This window comes from Ctenopharyngodon idella, chromosome 6 (assembly GCF_019924925.1).
Source record: "Ctenopharyngodon idella isolate HZGC_01 chromosome 6, HZGC01, whole genome shotgun sequence".
Classification (NCBI taxonomy): Eukaryota; Metazoa; Chordata; class Actinopteri; order Cypriniformes; family Xenocyprididae; genus Ctenopharyngodon; species Ctenopharyngodon idella.
The window spans coordinates 25,842,229-25,865,270 of NC_067225.1; positions in this window are offsets into that span (position 1 = coordinate 25,842,229).

A 23,042-nucleotide genomic window follows, 5' to 3' on the forward strand; every position below is an offset into this window, starting at 1 on the left:
TTGCTTTCCTTCCTCCTCATGGTTGTTGTCATCTGTAATTGCTTTTTAATTAGTCATTCTTTAAGGGAGAGAGCTTGCAAATGTCCGTTTTCAGCCAGCTTCTTTTGAAGGGGAGAACTTTTGTCGTATTGGATCTTCTCAGAGTTTGTTCCCATACATACTTCTTGGCCTGTTTCTGTGTCTATGGTTTAAAGAAGTCCAGAAACTGTGTCCCAGGGTGAGACTTTTAAGATTATCGTTTAGTTCAGTGTGAAATTTTACAGCTAAACTAAGATTAAAATGTGCCCAAACATTTTGTTTCATAAAGTAATAATATAATAATATATATATATATCTTAGGACTGCCAAAGTTAACATGTAATGTATAGTAATATTAATATTTTTTAGATATTAAGATACTTAATATTTTGAATTTGCATTCAGTTGTTCAAGAAAAACAATATAGTATGTGGCCTTTATGATATCATAAATTGTTTCACACAATATAAAAATCTGTATACATTAAAATATTTAGCTGCCTTTACTATTGGTATTATAATAGATATTTTTAAATTACAAAAAGTAATTTCTAAACGTTTGTTTCTAATTTTCCACCTGGAATGCTTTAGTTTTTTTCCATGTCTGACATTTGGACCCTGCTGATTGTCAAACAAATATGTTCCAAATGTTTGAATGAGCATCTGTCAGCAAAGTCGAAAAACAATGCATAGTGTTGGCTTCATGGTTTGACCTTCTTTCCTCTTTATTTGCCAAAGGTCTGCAATGGCTTAAGGGAGTTCCAGTCCTACCAGATTTTCTGCATGTACAAGAAAAGATTCTCCTCTGTATCTAAGACTTTGCAGTCCTCAGTATTTTTGTAATCCATCATTGTATTCTCGCTTGTCTTCTTGCACCTTAGTGGCCACATGTCAGCACATCCACGCTCATTACTGCAGAGCGCATCAAATTACCTTTGGCCTTCAGATGAGTCCAGACCATTAGAGTGGAGATACAGAGGGGCCGGTGAAGATGAATGTGGGGGTCTGGGGTTTTGTACCCACTGCACGTGCGGCTCGAGTCCTCAGAGGCAGCAGGACTGACAGTGGAAAGCGTGCGGGGGGCCTCATTATCTCCAGCCAAAGCTTCATAGAGCGGGAGCTGCATGGGTTCTCTGATCAGCCTTGAGCTGGCCCTCAAAAAAAAATACACAACACAGTCAATCCAACAATAAAAGACAAAGCAATTATTTTATCATTTTTATTAAAGTCATAATACATTCTGTTTAGAATTAGGATTTAGTTTCTACGTAATATGGTTGTTTTGGGAGGTGTGTGCTTTGTGGTTGTTTTTTACTGTGGCACATTTTTTATTTCACATTCTCAAATTACTGCCACAGACCATCTTGATGTGCAAACTGATCTGATTACATTTAATTTCTATATTTAAGTACAAAAAAAATATCAATATTAATTCCCCATAAGATAGGCGCCAGATTCATTGGACCATTTCTTCCGTTCCTCATCCGTCAGCTCAAACACTGAAGGAAACTCAAAGAAAAACCCACAGAAATCTCAATTTAATAAGTAGCCTACTGTGCAAATGTTTACATTCACTTGTGATTTCCAGGCGACCGCAGTTTTATTTTGCTGAAAATGATCCCACCACAATGTGTAATCATAATTATATCAGCACGATCTAACTACATTAACCACTAGAACCCTTAATGTTGAAACTGCTACTTGCAATAATTTCCATCTGAAGAAATAGTGTACAATTACCAAAAACAAACTCTAGTCTAAGTATCTAAGTATGCACGTTTAAAATACACGGGAATATCAGAGCTGCATCTGCAATCCTGTACTTTTATAGTATGTACTTAATCTGTATTCGAACTTCTGTATCGGTGATTAAGTACGTTAAGTATGCAGGTGAAGTACATACTACGGGTGCTTCTCAAACGGAAGGCTGCATCCTAGTGTTGCTGTGTCCTTCCTAGTCCAGTCCTTCTGAGGCTTGTAAGCTAGAGTCCTCCTCAGCATTAAACGCTAGAATGAGACGGTCCAGATCCAGCACAAGCAAGCACATAACTTTTTTTAAAAAAAATGTATAACGCTGCAAATGACTAACGTTAATAGCCCTAGGCTTACTGTATACGGCAGCCACGGGGTGCAAAATACCAAATGTTCACGAGAAACAACTCACTGGACAATGCAAATGATTGTTAATGAATATTTTGAATCACTGAATTTTAATTTAAGTGTCAATACTGGTAAGCCCATTATGTAAGTGTTTATATTAGACCAAGCGGTGCTTTTCGCGCCAAATTGCGTACTTACGTCACTTGTCCATGCGTGTGTCTTCATATCAGTAAAAAAGTAGAAAAGTTGCGCTGGCTACTTTGACGCATGTGGGAATGACATATAGGCTAGTTGTCACAACGAGCCAGAGAGGTTGACATGGAGCACGCAAAATCTTGAACCTACGGGGAATCACCTAAACGCAGAACAGAGGAGCTTCTGCTTGCAAAATGATCAAGGCGACAGAGCTCGTAATAAAACGAGAATAAATATTGGCTTGGCTTTTCGGAGATGCTTTGAGCTGAAGGATTTGAAATGTTGTAAAAGCGACGCGGAGATGGTGTTTTTAGTAGGTGAGTAATATTTATTGAACAGATATTTCTGTTATGAATTGCCAAATGTAGCTTTCTAACAGAGTTCATTGTAAAGCATTATCTATTGTGAAGGGTCACACATTGTTGTAGAGCTGTGCTGGAATTTTTCACAGAAGTACCGTGTCTATGGGTACAGCTACAGTAACGCCTTCAGCTAGTACGCTTAAAGGTGCAATATGTAATATTTTCTGTCCGTTAGAGGCCTATTCAAAACAAAGGCGTATAAGGCCGTTAAGACTAAACGTGTTGAGCTATATAACAATAATTAGTTTTCTGTCTATAAATATATCAAAACAGTTGTTCCCTTGTCTATTAAAACATGTAAATATTAAAGCGTCTTTGGTGTTTCCATGGTTTCTACAAAATAAAACCAGAAACCGAGGGTAATACGGGTATGACACAATTGACACACGTCCCGGAGCCTTGGTTAAAATTGCAATTTTCTCACGATTTACAAATAGTTGTAAACATTTGGGATATTGTAAGTGCTCAACTGAACAAATTATATAACACTGGCCTAGTGGTTTTTGGATATTTTACTGCAAAACTCTTACATATTGCACCTTTAAAGGGTTAGTTCACCCAAAAATAAAATTTCTGTCATTAATTACTCACCCTCATGTCTTTCCAAACTGCAAGACCTTCGTTCATCTAAAGAACACAAATTAAGATATTTTTGATGAAATCCGAGAGGTTTTTTTTTAATCTCCCATAGAAAGCAACGAAATTACCACATTCAAGTTCCAGAAAAGTAGTAAAAACATCTTAATAGTCCATGTGACTACAGTGGTTTGACCTTAGCGTTATGAAGCGAGGAGAATACTTTTTGTGAAAATACTTTATTCAACAATTTCCTTTCTAAACTGTCATTCTCATATGGAGTTTACGTTGAAGACACATTGCAGAGCTTCCGTGTTTATGTCCAAACGCTGGCTCAGTATTGGCCGGCTCCTGTGTCAGCATCACACGCATGCGTCGTGGTGCTCACATGAACAGCGTCGGCCAATACTGAGCTGGTGTTCGGACGTAAAGAGGAAGCACTGCACTGCGTCAAATGCGTTGGAGACTGACAGGGTAGAGACAAAATTGTTGAATAAAGTCGTTATTTTTGTTTCATTTTTGCGCACAAAAAGTATTCTTGTCGCTTCATAACATTAAGGTTGAACCACTGTAGTCATGTTGACTATTTTAATGATGTCTTTACTACCTTTCTGGACCATGAATGTGGTAATTTCGTTGCTTTCTATGGGAGATTGTGTTCTGAAGATGAACAAAGGTCTTGCAGGTTTGGAACGACATGAGGGTGAGTAATTAATGACAGAAATTTCATTGAATGAACGCTTTAAAGGTGCAGTGTGTAAATTTGAGCAGCATCTAGCGTTAAGGTTGCGAATTGCTCAGTCCACCACTCACCCCTCCCTTTCGAAGCACATAGAGAAGCTACAGTGGCCGAAACAGGCCAAATATGTCGTCGTCTATAACAGCAGAGAGTAGCCAGTCAAGCAATGAGGTTTTTTTCTTACTCCTAACAAAGAACAGGTCTGTCAATATCCTCCTAAAATGTACACTTTGCACCTTTAAGATCCTTTCCATCTAAAATGCTTATATCTCTTAAGCCTAGTAGTGAATGTTTTATGAGCAGTAGGATAACCATATTCATCCGCACAGTCACAAAGAGCTGAAATTTGTTTTTTAACCGCTAGAGGGCAAAAAGTTACATAGTGTAACTTTTAAAATATTATGGGATCTCCTTTAAGCAGTGTAAGAAGTTTTCAAAATCTGTTTTTATTAAAATTTTCAGTATTTTTAAAACAAACATTTTAATGACAGTGTACTGAACAAAATTAAATTAAAATATTTTATTTTTCTAAACAGAATATGGTACAGATTTCCTGAAGTGATTGTTTTGAACAGGTATTAAAACTTTGATATTACAAAAATAAATAAATAAATACTTTAGCTGAAGTGTTTGTAATATATGGGGGCGTTTTGCTCCATTTGGATTCGGATATAGGGTGTGTTTCAGAAAAATTTCATATAGTACATGTTTGTATGTGAATTGCTAAATAAAATATTATATGAAAAAATAGGATGGCTTATCATTTGGTTGTTCCTAAATTAAGCAATGCATTTCATTGCTCATATCTGTGAAATTTCACATCTTTTTTTTTCTGACCTTTGATTTAAAGGGGGACTTGTAATTCAAATCTTTTCATGAAACCATTTACTTGTACAGTTGGAAAAGCTTCAAAAACCGTGATTAAGAAATGAATCAAGTCTTTGGCCAATTGGCAAGCAGCGTTCTGCTCTGCTACATAACTTATAGCTTATTTCTTTTGAATGTATTTATTGTCTTTTTCCAGTTGTCATCAGCTGGTTTTATTGCAGTCATCATGAGGACTTGCAATAGTTTCTGACTCCCTCATAAATCAGAATATTTGCAGTTATTGCCCTAGCTTTGTTCTCGCAGTCCATTTTCTGTAACTGTCAGCTTCATTTAGGCGTAAATATAGCAGTTTGCACTTGCTATGTAATGCAGGACTGCTTATTTGGAAAATGCTGATACATTTTTGCCTCAGATGTATACATCTCATTTCTAATGAAACGCTTTGACTCCATACGTCACTGTCAGACAAGGTGCGAACGATAGGCAGTGATGGTTCAGTAATTTGTTTGTTAAACGATGCTGTGAAGAGCAAATCATTTTTACTGTTGACACGTCTGTCCTTTTCCCAACCGCATACTGCCTTTATTTCCACATTCATTCTGAGGTTTTTTGTCATAAAGACAGCCACTGTCAGAATTCACATTTATCTCATTAGCAAGTATAGTGTCGTTCCACAGTTCAAGACTGATAAATGCTAACAAACCTAAGTAACTTTCTTTGTGTGCCCTGGCTGTTAACATCAGCCTTTCAGCAAGTGAAGCATGTCTTTAACCTTGTTTAGCCTTTTGGAATCAAGTGTAATCTTCCCTGACAGGAGATTAATGGCACCATCTCTCTAGTTTTTACTAGCACCATCAGGGAGGAGTGAGAGGCAAAAATGAAGGGGAGGAAAGGAGAGAATGAAGGTCTGCAGTCTGTCATCATGCCACACTGGGATGAGTTTGGGTGAAAGGGCTTCGCAAAAACATTATGAGAGATGTATGGATTTTGTGCTCTTTTGTTCTCCCCCCTCTATCTGTTTGCTCTCAGTAATCTGTCATTGTGTCATTTACTGGGGGTAGAGATGTCTGTCCCGCTGGCCTACAGAGATATATTGGGGAAATGAAAGATTTTTGCTCACTCCCTTAGACATTTAATTCTAGTTTTGTCCATTTGCCCCATTTTTTTTTTTCAATTTGTGCACCATCTAATGCTCTCATTTCAATTATTTATTTGTTTTATTCAATTTATTTTCTTTGTTCCTCGAACATCTGCTCAGACCAAAACTCCATAAGAAAAAATCTCTATTTAAAGGGGACCTATAATTTCCCTTTTCACAATGTAATATAAATCTCTGGTGTCCCCAGAATGTGTATGTGAAGTTTCAGCTCAAAATACTCCACATATAATTTATTATAGCTTGTCAAATTTGGGTGTGAGCAAAAACACACCGTTTTTTGTGTCCATTTAAATGCAAATGAGCTGCTGCTCCCTAACCATTTTCCAAAGGAGGGCGGAGCTTTAACAGCTCGTGCTTCGGTTGCTCAACAACAACAAAGCTGGAGAATCTCACGCAGCAGATTGTCAGTTACGGTGTTCACCCTTACATTGTTCAAACCGGAATCGGACACTGATGGAGAGACTCAGAAAGAAGTTACAACTTTTAGAATGCGTCTGGACATTTCTCAATGGTTAATGGATACATTTATGTAGTTGCTGTGGAGTTGATTCAACTCATCGACTAGCAGGTGCCGTCATGTTAATCTTTTGTGCAAATCCAGCGTTGAATTGACCCTTGTTTGTGAAGCAGTTTGTGTCTGGTGTAAAATGACGGCATGGCAACAGCATTCTACTACATCAACTCTTCCTCTTCTCTAAAGCAGCCCAACATGGCCTCACCAAAGCCACTGGAAGGCAAGCCTGATACTTTTAGCCAAAAAAAGCGTAACGGCAAACGTACGCAGGGAAGAAGTTTGAACGGAGGGCACTGATGTCACTGACAATAGGCTGAGAGGTGCCGCACGTGATTAAGTTATCCGTTACTCCATTGGTAAGAGGTACAGACCCTCTCATCTCCCTATAATATACAATCTCTGGCCTCACCCCCTTTGTTACGTGTTTCCGGGGCAGGGTTGGTTTGCTGGTCTCCCTGTCTGGTCTTTTGGCTGGCTTTATAGGTGTTTTGGGGGTTTTAGAGACCATATTAAACCAGCTTAGGCTGGTTTAAAAAGTTAGTTTTTTCTGCAGGAGTTAGGGTTTTTTTTTTTCAGCATACAGTCCTAATTATATTAGCCAGATCATTCTATATCTACTCAGTGGATTTTGTTTATGGACCAAGATTTTACAGTAACGAACCAAGAGAGTACTACAAATTTTTTATTGTTAAAAAGTAACAAAACAATTATTTAATAAAGCACAAAATAAGCTGGAAAATTGACTTTTTAGTTTTACGTTGTCATTGTCTTAGTTTTAGTATTTGGTTTATAAATGTCTTCGGAAATGTGATGTTTCATATTTATAGCAGACAGTAATTAATTGCATGAAACACATTGTGGTCTGTGTAAACCATATTTTTTCTTGTTGCAAATTAACCTGCATGCAATGTATTCTGGGTCGTATCTTCTTTTATGTTGCATAGATTTGTTCTTGGTTTTCAAGGATGAGGGCTTGTCACACAACCTCTCCATGTTGGTATTGACCTAAGCAATTCAACTAGCTCCTAGCAACCACATAGCAACAAGTTAAAACAACAATCAGAAGACCTTAGCAGGCATCACAACGGAAAGTTTTGCATAGGCAAGCACCACTTAAAGTTTTTCAGGAAATGTAATAACATCTAGCTGTTAGATGGAAGCTGCCCCACGCATGTTAGCTTATGTATTGGTTTGTATATATTCTGGACTCTGTGGGAGGAAAGAGGTGGTAATGCCCTGGAGGTTAAGCCCAGATGGTAGCATTTCTTCCACAGCCCCAAACAGCTGCTCAATCGTTTTGCAATTCTGCAGTGTGACGACTGACTAATGGCAAAGGCCCATCAGTGTGTGCGCACACGTGAGTGTGTGTGTATGTGAGACTGAATGATGGCTGGGACTTGGGGGTCCCCCACTGTTGCATTTAAAGGTAATGCCTAACCACACCGGGCCCCTAAATGTGCAGCGAATCAAGGTAGTGTTGAAAAGGGCTTACAACACTCGCCTGCTAAACTAAAGCAACGTCCCGTAATTAGCTTCAGACCATTGCCTAAACTTAACATATCAGAAACCAGACCACGGCATCCTTGAACATAGACTGGTTAAACATTCAGTCCCTAGTGGTCAGCTTTTAAGGAAATGTGCTACATTGCCTCAACCTACCCAGTGGTTAAGTATCGGGAATATCTGGTTAGGTACTAGGAGGATTATTCAGAATGTAATACAATGTAGGGTCAGTTAGCTGCACTTATGGCATAATGTTGATTAACACAAAAATGAATTCACATTTTTTCCCAGGTTTTAAAAGCAGAAAAGTGAAGCTTATAATTTTATAAAAGCATTTACATTCATTTTTCTGTTCAAATGTATGTATTATATGAGCTGTGAAGTTGTTTTAAAAAATTTTACAGTAATTTTAGATTTTTTGTAGCCATTATGTTGTACACAGGAAAGGTTGTACGTATTGTGGCTCTACTTTTGAAACCATGAGTTTTTTTAATGTTTACGGATGGATGGATGGATGGATGGATGAATGGATGTAATCAACATTGTCACTTGTGCTGTTGATTGAACTTTTATTGAACATGGAATATTCCTTTAATTTTGTTTTGTGTTAGGGTGTCATGTACTAGATCAGAAATGGAATCTATTGTGCTGGTGAAAGTGGTTTCATCAAGTTTAGTTTTAGTTTTCCTAAGACTTTAAGTTTTTCAACATTAAACCAAAAAGATGTAGGGGTTTGATAATGATATTTTTCTGTGTGTGTTCATTTTTTTCATTTTTCTTGGCAGAGGAGAAAGAGAACCATTTTAGCTTCAATATTAGGATCGCTCTGTTTTATTACTTCACCACACTGAATATTTTTCTGCTGTTGTGAACATGATATAGTTATTCTAACCTTTCATACAGAACGCCTCAAGCTGGAACATTCTCTTCCTTTCTCAGACTACTTTGTTTTGAGAGAACCTTCCTTTTTCTAGCAATGAATAGCAAACAATCAGCATTAATAGGTTTGCTTTGAAAATGTTTTTTTGGCACGAATAAAAACATGGGGGCTCTCCTGGATTAACAATTTTGCTTTCTTGTACATTATTTGTGTGGACTATTTAATGCATTATTTAAAATTTTTAGGTAAATTATACAAATATATCCTCAAAGTTCTTTAAACCCATGCATATTATTATATATTACTTTTCTGTTTTTTGAATCTTCAAAATTCCTTGCCATGATCTTAATTTTTAAAAGTTCAATATTATAAATATCTTAAAAATAAATATTTTTATAAAAAGTATTTTCAAGTTTTCAGTACAGTACTTTCAGCAAAAAAAAAAAAAAAAGTTCTACAAAAAATATTATTATTAATATTATTAACGGATTCGTTCTCTAAGCTGTATTTTTCATCGAGGTTAAAGGTTCAAAAGTTTTTCAGTACACGTAAACATTAACAACTTCACTTTACCTCCTAAACTTTTACTTTTTTTTTTTTTTTTTTTTTTTCACGTTTCTACAAATACAATAGTACTTCTTAAATGTCTCTGAAGGTGCAATGAATTACACCCTCAAGCCATCCTAGGTGTATATGACTATCGTCTTTCAGACAAACACAATCGCAGATATATTTAAAAATATCCTTAGTCCTCCAAGGTTTATAATGGTTGTGAATGGGGGCCTGCATTTTGAAAAAAAAAAAAAATGCATCCATAATCAAAGTAATCCATGCAGCTCCAGTGTTAATAAAGGCCTTTTGAAGCGAAGGAATGCATTTTTGCAAGAAAAAATATCCATATTTAAAACCTTATAAATTCAAATAACTATCGCAAGCTTAGACGTCTCTTGCGGTTCAAACAAAAATGGCTGGGCAACAAACTCAAGCTCCTTTTCACTTATATCAAAATCCTCCAACATTTCTCTTTAAAAGTTCTCATTTTAGACTTCTAATTTGTGACCGGTGTTTTGTTCTGCTCTCTCCTCTGCGCCTCCATGTTCGTCATTGCGTCATTGCGTTCGGGTCAAAGGTTGCTCTTCTGCCTAAATCGACTTGCGCAGTATGCGTATGGTCGTCCGCCAGAAGCTAGTTATTTGAATTTATAAAGTTTTAAATATGGATATTTTTCTTATAAAAACACATCGCTTCGCTTCAAAAGACCTTTATTAACCCACTGGAGCTGTATGGATTACTTTAATTATGGATGGATGCATGCATTTTTTTTTTTTTTTTTCAAAATGCAGGCCCCCATTCACAACCATTACAAACCTTGGAGGACTAAGGATATTTTTAAATATATCTCTGATTGTGTTCGTTTGAAAGAAGGTAATCATATACACCTAGGATGGCTTGAGGGTGAGTAAATCATGGGATAATTTTCATTTTTGTTTGAACTAACCCTTTAAATTTAGTTTTGTGGTAGCCAATATAAACATATAAAATTTCTTGGAAGGTTTACTGTAATATTGTAAGTTTCAGGATTGTAAACAATCACTGTGATACATTAAAAAATGTATCACAGTGTTTTCAATTCTGCAAGGCAAACGTAACAAAATTTAGGTTACCGTTTCACACAAGAAAATTGGAGGCTGACATGCCATGCAAGGTGTCCATAGTGTCATGCATAAATAAATGAATAAACTGCCAATTGCGACATACTGCTGTGAGATCTAAAGTTAAAGCCTATTTACTTTCATATAGTACATGCATGTTCTCTCATCTCATATTTCTTATTTCTTAATTGTTGTCATAGTGAGAGGCCGTTAAAAGCCTATTATAGCATCTCAGCTTCTCTCCTGGGGTTGAAAGGCCAGCATGCAATTTTAGCATAAGAATGCAGACCCTTATGTATGCCATTAGAGTGGTGTACAGTAACCATTACCCTCCATTTTAGATGACAGCAGAGAAAGGCCCCTATAGAGAGGATTCAAAGACCACCATGTTTACCATCATTAGGCTTCATAACTGCACTTGCTTATATATTTATAAAATACTGAACAGCCTGAGGGCTAAACATTCAAACTATTCTAAGACGGAGTTTCCCATGTAAGTGATCTAGACACACAAGGACACTTTGATTATGAGCTTTTCTTGGTAGGAGATGATCTGTTATTTTGGTCATCTTATATCTTAATAGCGTTTGATTCCTTTCCTTTACAGTGCTTGAGTACTCCCTTATCCCTGCAGGATCTGTTTGTACGTTTTCTTAATGGACTCCGCTCTCAAATGCATTTAACATGCAGTCAGTGGATTGTTTATGTAAAGTTTGGTGTCAGGTTGCACTTTGAGACGCATTGTGGGTCCACCTTGGCTGAAGGGAAAGCATACGCTCTACATCCTGTCCGGTTTAGATGAAAACCGTAGTATAACACCGAGATGGCTTTCTTATTTTTGGAGGAGCATATCTTCGCTGCCATAGAAAGAAAGGAATGCAATGGTTGCCACTCACGCATTAGGTCACTGTCCAAAGTTCAAAGGAGGTCAGTGGGTTCTCTTGGCCATGAGAAAAGAGACTACGAAGTGTATTTTTTGGAAACGCTCATTTTTAGATATCTAACATGTGTAATCATTTATTTGCTGGAATGGAACAGGTAGCTGGTTTCTTTGTAGTGTATAAGACATTTGATCTTTCCTCAACACTTATAGACCATCTATTTTAATAAAAAGAAGCTATGTTTTTTGATTATCATCATGTTCCTCTTTCATGTGCTTTATCTTTCATGTCATCCATCTACAATTTACTGCTGTCAGCCTTTACTGTGCAAAAAAAAACTGGCAGTTGTTTAGAAAATCACACTATTAATCATTGTAAATGGGGCATGATAACAGCAATTAAAGCCACGCGAAACAACACCCTTGCTAAGACTTTCTTTAAGCTTCATACATACTTTTCGTAATCTGTGCCAACTTTGGAAAAAGCCTCACTGAAAGGACATATTGTAAACACAAGATAGACATGAGACCGTAAGACTTTTGTTTGGAGGCAATTATTTCACCTGAAAGGAATTGTGCAGGATGACTGCAGGAATAATAGCCATGGGCTTTGAGGAAGAATAAAGAATAGGCTTCCCTCTGTACAACTGGTGACTGATGTTGCCTTTCTTTTGTATATAAAAAAGCTCTTTTCCAAAGAATGAAAGGAATGTTGAATTGTTTTTCTGTGTATTTCCGGTGTATTGTTTCTATAGTAACATACAGTAACAGCCAACAAAATGGATGCATTTCTCACCCCAGTTTTTAGACAGATAGATAGATAGATAGATAGACAGACAGATAGATAGATAGATAGATAGATAGATAGATAGATAGATAGACAAACAAATAGATAAAAATAGATAAAATGTCTATAAGTAAACGTTAGATCTAAAAATAGATTTTAACTTAGAAAAATGTACGCTGCAGTAATGTGCATAATTCATCCATGAGTCTCATTCTATAACTGCCATCTCATCTCATTAGGTAAACACAACTAAATGAATGACACTTCTCACATTATGACCTGTCAGAGTTTTGTGTAATGACAGGCAGCCTTGACAAACAGTAAATATCTCATTTCCTCTTTCCTAATTATGTTTGATGTGTGTTTGTACCCGAAAGGTCAAACCGCCAAAATAGAAGCAAGTCTTAATTATTTGTAATTTATTGGAGAGTCGTATAATTGATGTTGGAGATTAGTTTGTTCTCAGTTTAAAAGTGTAAAAGTAACTCAAGGGTGTAAACAGAGGCATTTGTTGAGCTTGTGCATTAAAAAATGTAATTTGCCTCTTTACTCATTTTTTCTCGAGACACTCTGTATCACACTATCAAGTGTACTATAAGTGGTAACTAAATACATTTTTTTAAATACAGAGATAATATATTAAAAGCACATTTTAGTTCATATTTCATGGTGTCTTAAAATAGCACAGTTCTTAAGATTGTCTTAAGAAGTACTAAAGAAGAATTTTTAGTATATTAAGCACAAAATTAGCACGAAAATAGAGCACTTTAAGTACATTATAGAAATGTACTTTTTTTTTCACCTGGGTTGTAAATGTTCTTTGAGAAGTCTTAATATCTTGTTTTAACTGGGGGAAAAAAAGGATTAAGATTTTTTTTTTTTTTTTTTCAGTTAAAGAGATGTCTTTTGTTCTTTGCATACTGCATACTGTACATTTGCATAAATTATTTTAAGGCTCTGTAATGTAAATACTTGACACATTTTGATGAAAGGGCACTATGTATTTTTATTTTTATTTTTTTTTCAAAATTAACAACATCATCAACATCAATCCTTCTTCCAAAACATGTTTTTTCGTCTTACCCTGATTGGTAAGCCTATTAAACGTGTTTATATTTTAGACCCGTCGGGATGGTTTTCACTGGAAATTGCATACACGGGTCGCTCGCCGGTGTCTCGTGATATCTATAAATAGAGAAAAGTTGCTCCGGCTACTGTGACGGATGTATGTTGTGGGAGTGGCATAGGTTACTTTTCACAATGAGTGAGAAAGGTTGACATGTAGCACACTAAATCTCCAATATCCAGAGTTTAAAAAAACACTGAAATCTTTGTCTGTTGACAAAAACAGAATGCGACAGAGCTCATAATAAAATGTGAATCAACATTGACATGGCTTTTCAGAGATGGTGAGAACTGAGAGATTTGAAATGTTTTAAAAGTGAAGTGGAGATTGGCATTACTCAACAGGTGAGTAAGGTATTTTATTTAAGATAAATTTGTCTAGCTCTAACAGAGTTCATTGTAAAGCATTATCTATTGTGAAGGATCATTTCATTATGGTTGTTGTAGCACTGTGCTGGAATTTATCTATTAATGGGTATAGCTACAGTAACGTCTTCAGCTAGTCAGCTTGAGATCATTTCCATATTAATTGGTTATATCTCTTAAGCCTAGTAGTCAGTGTTTTATGAGCAGTAGGATAACCATATTCATTCGCACAGTCACGCAGTGCTGAAGCACAACCAAAACAATGTTCTTCCGCAAAATGCATGCAATAGTTGAACCGGGTCAGCTGATGAACTGAAGTGTACCTCTCCCTTGTGTCAGTTCCAAGATCTGCTGAATGGATAACCACACTTGTGAATGGATAACAATTTCAGTTTATTTTAATCTTCAGATTTGTTAATTTAGTGAATTTTGAGAAAATATATTAGTTTATTTAATTTCAGCAATTTTGTTCACATCTCATTTTCTGTCATTAATGGAAATAACGCAGATATTCAAATAATAATTTAGTCACTCTTTCTAGTAGCAAAAAATGCTCCTCAGGTGGGCTTCTCTGTTAAAAGCAACCCAGCATTCAGACTGTCACAAAGAAGCTTTCACAGTGTTTGAATGCCTCTGAAAAAGTGGTTTGTTTGACTGAATTGACAGTGGTGCTGACCACACCTGGATCTGTGCGAATAATGCACAAGACAATAAATCAGATGAGGTCAAACGCTCTCTGTTCACGTGTGTATGTGTTTTGGACTGTGGGAATGGGAGTGCGTGTGTCATGAGCGTGATGGATCAGGGAAGGGAGGTGTCGTTGGGGTCAAAAGAGGGTAATGACCCCACTTTTCCTGCTCGGGCTCTGACCTCCCAGCGAGTGCTGGAAACCTGAACTGGGCATTGTCGTCAAACAGTGAGAGTAAGTGGCCTCTGGAGGCCACCCTGACTGACTGCCACACGTTTGACTTTCACACTGGAGATCTGTTCTCAGTGTCAAGTATGGTGCCACTGGTCCAACATGTAATTGATGCTGTGGTGTTAAACGTGGCTTAGGGTTAAACTTCACACCATATTGCATGTCAGCTTCACAAACTGCTTGCATTGACCTTATGATCAAATCACATGCACTGTCCTGATCTATATGTCACTTTCTGACTGCAGCAGTTCAGTGGATCCATATGTCATTTATCACACTGATGTTTTTATAATGTCAGTATGTCACATATCAAAGGTTTGTAATAGGCCTATAAGAATTATCCATCAGTTAGTTCTGCACTTTACATCTGTACGCCAGAAGGTGGCAACAATTGACTTGAGTGAGTCATTAAATCATTCAGTAAGCTGATTTGCTTATTTGAGTAAGTCATTGAATCATTCACTCAAAGGATTTGAAACAACTGAGACTGGCTGCGTCCAAAATCGCATACTCTCTTGAGTAGGTACTTATTTTGAATAAGTAATTCACGCCCGCTAACAAAGTATTTTCTATATAGTATGAATTTGTGTAGTATGAATGTAATCCGGACGCACTACATTTGCCATGTTGTCATCATCATGTGACCTACCAGCGTCAGTTGTGTCGCATCACTGCCATTCACAAATCCTCTCCTGTGGCCTCATGGAATAGCAAAGTGTCCATCATATGCACACTTCAGAATCTCACCGGAAGTAGTAGGTCATCTGGATACTTTTTGCCTACTCTTTTATGAGTACTGTGAATTCGGACATACTACTTTTGTCACATATTGTTTCTCTCCTACTATATAGTAGGGAAGTATGCGATTTTTGGATGCAGCCAGATTAATTTAGGAGTGAAATAAGTGACTGAACGAGTCATCGAATCATTCACTCAAACGATTCATTCAGGAACGACACGCCAACTCTGTGTTTTGCCTGGAGATGCAGCTTTTGTTGGAGCTATTTTCATTGGCGGAACAAAAATAGACAAAGATATTGGTAATGCTGTATCCAAAATGTAAGTTGTTCAATATTAACTTTGAACTGTTCTACACAAATAATATGAGATAGCAGAGCTAAAATAAGCAAAAATAACTAGCCATATTGTGTCTGAAAGATCAGTTACTATTAATGTCTTGTTTATGGAACTGTCTTATGGACTTCTTAATTATAGGATAAAGAAATAATTGCTCTCCTTGTATGCCATCCTTCTCCATGCTATATATTGACTTTTGTTTGGCATTTAGGAACTAGCTGCTAGTGCTATGACAACGAAAACCAAACAAACTGTCAGCTATTTGCAGAAAACAGTAGCTCAGCTCATGATGATGGAGATTGAAGTATCCTGTATCGGGTTTGCTGTGGATTGTTAGCAGATCGGATAAACCTTCCCTAATGTCGACCCACTTGTGTTCATGCATAATTATCCGCAGTTCTCTGAGCTTGATGGATTGATTTAGTTGTTCGGATTTTGTTACACAACCGTTTCTCACCTACTGTTTTTCTGAGCACAGGTTGCGAGACTGCCCAGCTGCCCCAGTATAAATCTCCCACAGAAATCTGATCTGGCATTAGCAAGGGCAGCACAAAGCTGTGGGCCTTTGCATGCAGGCATCTTCATAGTTTCTAAACATCGTAGACATCTTCATCATGTAATCCATGCTTTCAGCAGGTACACTTTTATAATATCAAACATTACATTATAAGACTTGTGTAATATAAAAGTATCATGTAAATATAGATGTCTTTGCATATTAAATTGAGTTTGTGGTGATATTTACAGTGCTCAGCATAAATGAGTACACCCCCTTTTTTTAAACAATATCTCAATGAACACAAAAACAATTTCCAAAATTTTGACAAGACTATGTTTAATATAACATCTGTTTAACTTATAACATGAAAGTAAGGTTAAATAATATAAATTAGAGAACAAAATTTTCAGTTTTACTCAAATTAGTGTGATGCAAAAATGAGTACACCCCACTGAAGCAAGGAGCAAAGCTATATTTTAGACTACAAATAATTTAACAAGAATTCAACCACAGGTGAGTCTAATTATTCATTACACAGGTGTCCAGCAGACAGTTGACTGCTGTCCACGAAAGAAGCCTTTCCTAAAGCCCAGGGACAAAAAAGCCCACCTAGAGTTTGCCAGGGCCCATGCTGACAAAGATGAAGACTACTGGGACTCTATACTCTTGAGTGATGAGACCAAGATAAATGTTTTTGGAACTGATGGCTTCAAAACTGTATGGCGTCGCAAAGGTGAGGAATACAAAGAAAAACATGTGTTGCCTACAGTGAAACATGGTGGTGTCAGTGTCCTTATGTGGGGCTGCATGAGTGCTGCAGGTGTCGGGGAGCTGCATTTCATTGATGGCATCATGAATTCACAGATGTACTGCTCTATACTGAAAGAGAAGATGCTACCATCACTCCGTGTCCTTAGTCGTCGTGCACTTTTCCAACATGACAATGATCCTAAACACACATCTAAGGCCACTGTTGGATTTCTGAAGAAGAACAGGGTGAAAGTGATTCAGTGGCTCCTGATCTGAACCCAATCAAACACCTATGGGGAATTCTGAAGAGACAAGTTGAGCATCACTCGCCATCCAGCATCCAGTCTCTAAAAGAGGTCATTCTTGAAGAATGGAAAAAGATAGATGTTGCAAAATGTCACCAACTTGTTCATCCCATGCCTAGAAGACTTGGTGCTGTTATTAAAAATCATGGAGGCTGTACAAAGTACTAGATGTAGTAGTTTTTGTTGTGGGGTGTACTCACTTTTGCATCACCCTAATTTGAGTAAAACTGAAAAATGTGTAATCTAAGTTATATTATTAACCTTACTTTCATGTTATAAGTTAAACAGATGTTATATAAAACTTAGTCTTTTCAACATTTTGGAAATTGTTTTTGTGTTCATTGAGATATTGTTTAAAATGTTACTTTTTAAAGGGGGTGTGCTCATTTACGCTGAGCACTGTATATGTATTATACTCATATAAATATTAGTATTGTATATGATATAATTTATATTACTGGCAGTGGTCATCTCACTAAACATGAAACAAAACAAATGTGCTGTTCAGTCGAATGTCATGATCTTTTTCATGACTTTCTGTTGTTATGATGGCATATTTTCCACACGTCCACAAAAAAAGTTGTATTAATGCCTCCACTTTTGAATATGAATCTTATGTGCGGTAATCTGCATGAATAAGTGTGTTCTGACATGGGCGCCACAAATTGCTCTGCACTTCACAGCAATTTTTGTGTCAACTGTCATTGTTTCACATGAACGCCGTTGAGGGTACTAATTACCATTATCACTCTTCACGGTGTTGAAATTCACTTGAATTCCTTTCCTTTTGTTTCTGAAAAGAGTGATGTAGGTTACAGGCAGGGTCTGTACTGTCATCAAGATACTTGCTTGATAGCCAACTCGAGTATGTAAATATTATAATGTATAGAAATCCTTGACACAGTTCAGAGTAGTGTCCTTTTACACTGTAGGGATTCTAAAAGTTCCTGCCTTCAGTTACTATAGATATACTAAACATAGTCTGTTTTTGTTGAAGACATCTGAAATGGAACATATTGCACCAAATTTAAGCTTATATGCAGACATTTGACAGTAGAGGAGAATGTACACAGTATAAGGTTTCTTTGTATGTGGAATCTCGCCAAGCACATTAATCCAGACCATCGCAAGGTGAGACGTTAAATATACATGCACTCATGCACCTCTGTTTTTGTTCTTTCAGTATGTGCATGAGTGTGACAGGTACTTCAAAGGGTAATTTATAAATTTACTGCTTCATTTCTTCCAACAAATTTAGTTAACATAAATAGTCACATGAAGACAGTTTTATTTGTGTAGTGCTTTTCACAATACACATTGTTCCAAAGCAACTTTAAATTTGGAGCCTACCAGTGGCTGTGGCAAGAGAAATACTCCCTTAGATGTCAAAGGGGAGGCACATTTTAAATAAATGTCCACAAGGCAAATATTAGCTACAGTACATAATATTTAATGGGCCAAGTGGTGTCGAATGCTGTCAGGTTCGTCAAATGTTTTGGCAGAGTTTTATATTTTATATAATATATGTTTATTTTTATTCCTAATATATTTATTATTTATTTGTATATTATCTTTATTTCATTAATTTCTTTTATATATTTAAAATATATATATAAAAAAAATACATGAAATACATATTTTTATTAAAAATCCTCAATATAAGTTTTCACATCCTTATAAAACAGTCTTTCCAAGAAATGTTTGACATAAAACCAAAAACTAGATTGATGTTTTGGTTGAATATTATTCTGCCAAACTTTGTTGATTTAGATGACTTTTTCTCCAATCTGCCACCTAGTGTTTCAGAAAATAGTACAACAGCAAGCGCATCGAATATAAACGCCTCTTAAGTGCGCGCGCAGTCAGAAACATACAAACAAAAAAATCATGCACATATATTAGAGATATAATGCCATCTAGCTAACACAATAAGAGCAATACCACAATTAAACATTAATGCAGTATAACTTCTAAATAAATTCCAGTTGTTTTTTTTGTTGTTTTTTTTTATGAAAAATTGAAATTATTGAATAGATGCAGGCAGTGATCAGTGATGTGTCCCTCATCGTCTAGTGTGTATCTGGCATGTATTTGTGGCTGCTAATATTCAAAATGTACATTATGGTCAGATTCTGCTCAGACAATCCAATGCCAGATAGACATTGCAGCTCAATAAATATCCACAGCCTCCTCTTGTGTAAGAACAGTAGAGCCTGCTGTCATTCCGTGCCAGACAGTTTCTTCTTTTTTTTTCCTGACAGACAGTTGGAAGTGATTGCATTTTGCATTAATGCCTCATTACTCACAGGTGTGTGTGTGTGTGTGTGTGTGTGTGTGTGTGTGTGTGTGTGTGTGTGTGTGTTTGTGTGTGTGTGCGCACGCTCTGTCTGTCTGTCCGTCTGTTGGCGGCTCATTAGTGTTCTCGTTGACAGATGCGATAGGGCTTTTAATGTATTCCACCCACTCTGTCACCACCCAAGGTCAACTACTGGGCAGTATAAGATGCTGAGACTTGACAGAAGGCTGTAACAGACATACATAGACAAACACACAAAAAACCTGCTCTCAGTGTCTGTGTGTGGAGCCCCGGCAGCTTAGTTTCCTTTGAAAAACATCTAAATGACAAGGAATGTTCACAGGCTTTTGTAAAGTAATGGTAATTGTGCTAAATTGATTTTAATGAATTTGAAATATCTATTTTTCTCTAAGTGAATGTTGATACTAATAATCTGCTTAGTCCTATGGCTTCTTGAACTGATGATTCTTGTTAGGCCATTAAGATCCAGGAGATTGTAAGGGAGAACACTTGTGGTAACACAATTCTTTTTTTTCTTTTTTTTCTTTTTTTCTTTTTTTTAAAAAAAAAAAAAGCAATTTCTGATTTAAGACATTGGAGGAGGCAAAAGTCATAATTGTAATTAACATAATTAATTTAACCATAATTGGTCCATAGAGGTTTACTGACTGTAAGAACTGCAGCATTATTAGATAATTAAGAATGTCCAGGCATGTTTTTTTTTTTTAATAATATTATATGAACAGTACAGTGATAACAGACGATCATTATGACTAAATAAACCCCTGAAGTTTATTTTCAGATAAAACTGTCTGGCTGAACATTATCCTTCTTATTACACAGCTTTATAAAATTAAATAAATGGACATGGAATATTATATTATATTATATTATATTATAATTATACATATGTATGTATATATATGTATGTATATATATATATATATATATATATATATGTGTGTGTGTGTGTGTGTTCATTTTACTTAGAAGCTGATCACCAGTGTCTTATACTGAATAATACATGGTAAAGACTAGGGATGCACCGATACCATTTTTTAAGGACAGAGTACGAGTACCGATATTTTTTTTTCTGGTACTTGCTGATACCGATGCCTATACATTTATTAATTTCTCTTTTTTTTTTTTTTTTTTTGGTGATGTTGCAGTTTTACAAGCACAACACAGTGAGACTAATAAATGTTGGACAGCTTCATTATTATTACTCCAATGAAAAAAGTAATAATTTTTATGTGCTTGTCACAAACTTAAAGAACAAAAAATTCAGTGTCCAATAACCTTCAAAGGGCATAACTACCAATATATATAATTGTTGTTATATAAAAAGAAATTTACAAACAAATAACAAACAATACAACAAATACTATAGAGATACAAATTAAATAAACTTGTTTTTCAGACACAGTAGGTTTATTTACCATGTATACATTTATTTTACATCTTTTGTTGTTTTATTAACATTAATGACAAATATTTAATTAGGCTACTGTCCCTTTAAGACCGAATCTATGGATACTGACACGCATCCTGTTTTCACCCAAATGTTTCCGTCCACTTAAGCCATAACCGACTGTATTTACGTGAGATACTCCACACGATGGACATTTTGACAACTGTGTGTGCATTTGACCATTCAGGTGCAAGGAGAACTGATCGCGGGCTGTCCGAGAGAACTGGGATCGCGCGCAAGAAAGAGAGAGAGAGCGCACGCGAGAGAGAGCGCTTCTGGTCTGTGTCATTCAGCGCGATTCCACCTATCCCGTCTTCACTAATCGATAACGAATTGTGATTGAAAGCATGCAGTTCGCAAAGTGTGTGTTGTCATCATTAATTTTGAAGTATTTCCACACCCCTGAGGTTGACATTGTTTCTGCTGCTGCCGTCGGTGTCTCTGCACGAAAAATTCTGTCAGTTACGTCACGTGAGGTATCGGTGTTTGGTATCGGTGTATTTTTACGAGTACGAGTACAAGTAGGCTACATGAGCTTGGTATCCGGCCCGGTACCGATACCAGTATCGATAGTAAAGACATATAATGTATGATTATACAATAGGCCTACATATAATCTACATGTATAGGCTAAATATAAATAAGTACTGAATATAATGTAGCCTAAATATTCCACGCATTGTAGGCCAAACAGTAATCACAAGAATTGCATTAAAGGGTTGTTTGTGGATACAGTGGGAACTTATTTCCTATTGTAATACCAAAACAGCTACTGATTCTGTGATCCAGTCTGTCAAGGCATGAGAACATGACTATTCATGACAGCTTTCCTTTAGCTAAGGTTTGTCCTGGTCATTACCTCCCAAAAAAGAAAGAAAAAAATAGACATGTTCAAAGTGCATGTGGAATACAGATGTCTTTGTGTGAAACGCTGTCACTATGGGACCCTTGTTATGCCTGTGCTTTTTTGTAGCCTAAGGCAGAATACTCCACAAAGTCATTCCTGGTTTTCCTGCTGTGTGAAGGCACACGGTCTGTGAAGAATTTTCGCTGAAATTAGGTCTGATGCTGAGGGACCTGTCTGAGTGAGATGTTCATTAATGCAGTATATTGTTTGTCTTTAGATATTAGCTTTTGTGTTGTAGCAGACAAAGCCATTAAAATATGCTCTACATAATATCATCACTGATAAAGAGGCTGACCTAAAGATGCCTATTTCTGTTGGGTACCCTCATTAGACTGAACTCCTGCCTTAGTTTCAAGCCTTGTGATGTGATTGCATTCTTTCAATTTTAGAGGTTTTCATTTGGAGACAAACAGTGTGTACAGTAACTGAACATGCTGAGAATCTCTCTCAGTAATCTCAGTAATACACTAAGCAGCTCAAGCCATCGTTGCTAGTTCTAAAGTGACATTTTAGAATTAGTAACCGAGGCTTGTGCACATCTGTTTAACTATCAACAGCAGCTTTGAATTCATGGTGGAAGAAAGTAGTTCTGCACACAAGTTTTTTTTAAGACTCTGTGTTTATTTCTTATTTATTTATTTACATAATATCACACTCCCAGTCATGGCTCTTTATCAGCGCTCCTGCTTGTGTGATATTGCCTATATATTATAATATAAATCCATCCATACATCCATCACCTCTTTTGATTGCACACTTTTGCATCTTATAAAACCTGCTTATTTTGAGTCATTGTTGATATTTCTTCTGAAATTCTAGAGAATATGCTTTTAAAACTATTAAGGTTTTTTATTCTCATGAGAAAAATCTGAGATTCAAAAGACTTCAATAAGACGTAATCTTGTTGTATAAGAGAAACAATTGAGATACACTTTTTGTGACGTATATCAATTTTATTTTTCCAAGTTTCCAATTCTGAGCAGTGCATGCAAACGCAGAGGAGATTTGTTTTCCATTTGATGCTTAATGAGACTGAATGATAGGTGGTACCTTTCTCGTTTCATATATCCACCCTTAAATACACTCACCTTTACTGGCTGAATTTCTTTCCTATTAAAGAGTCAATTATCTGCTG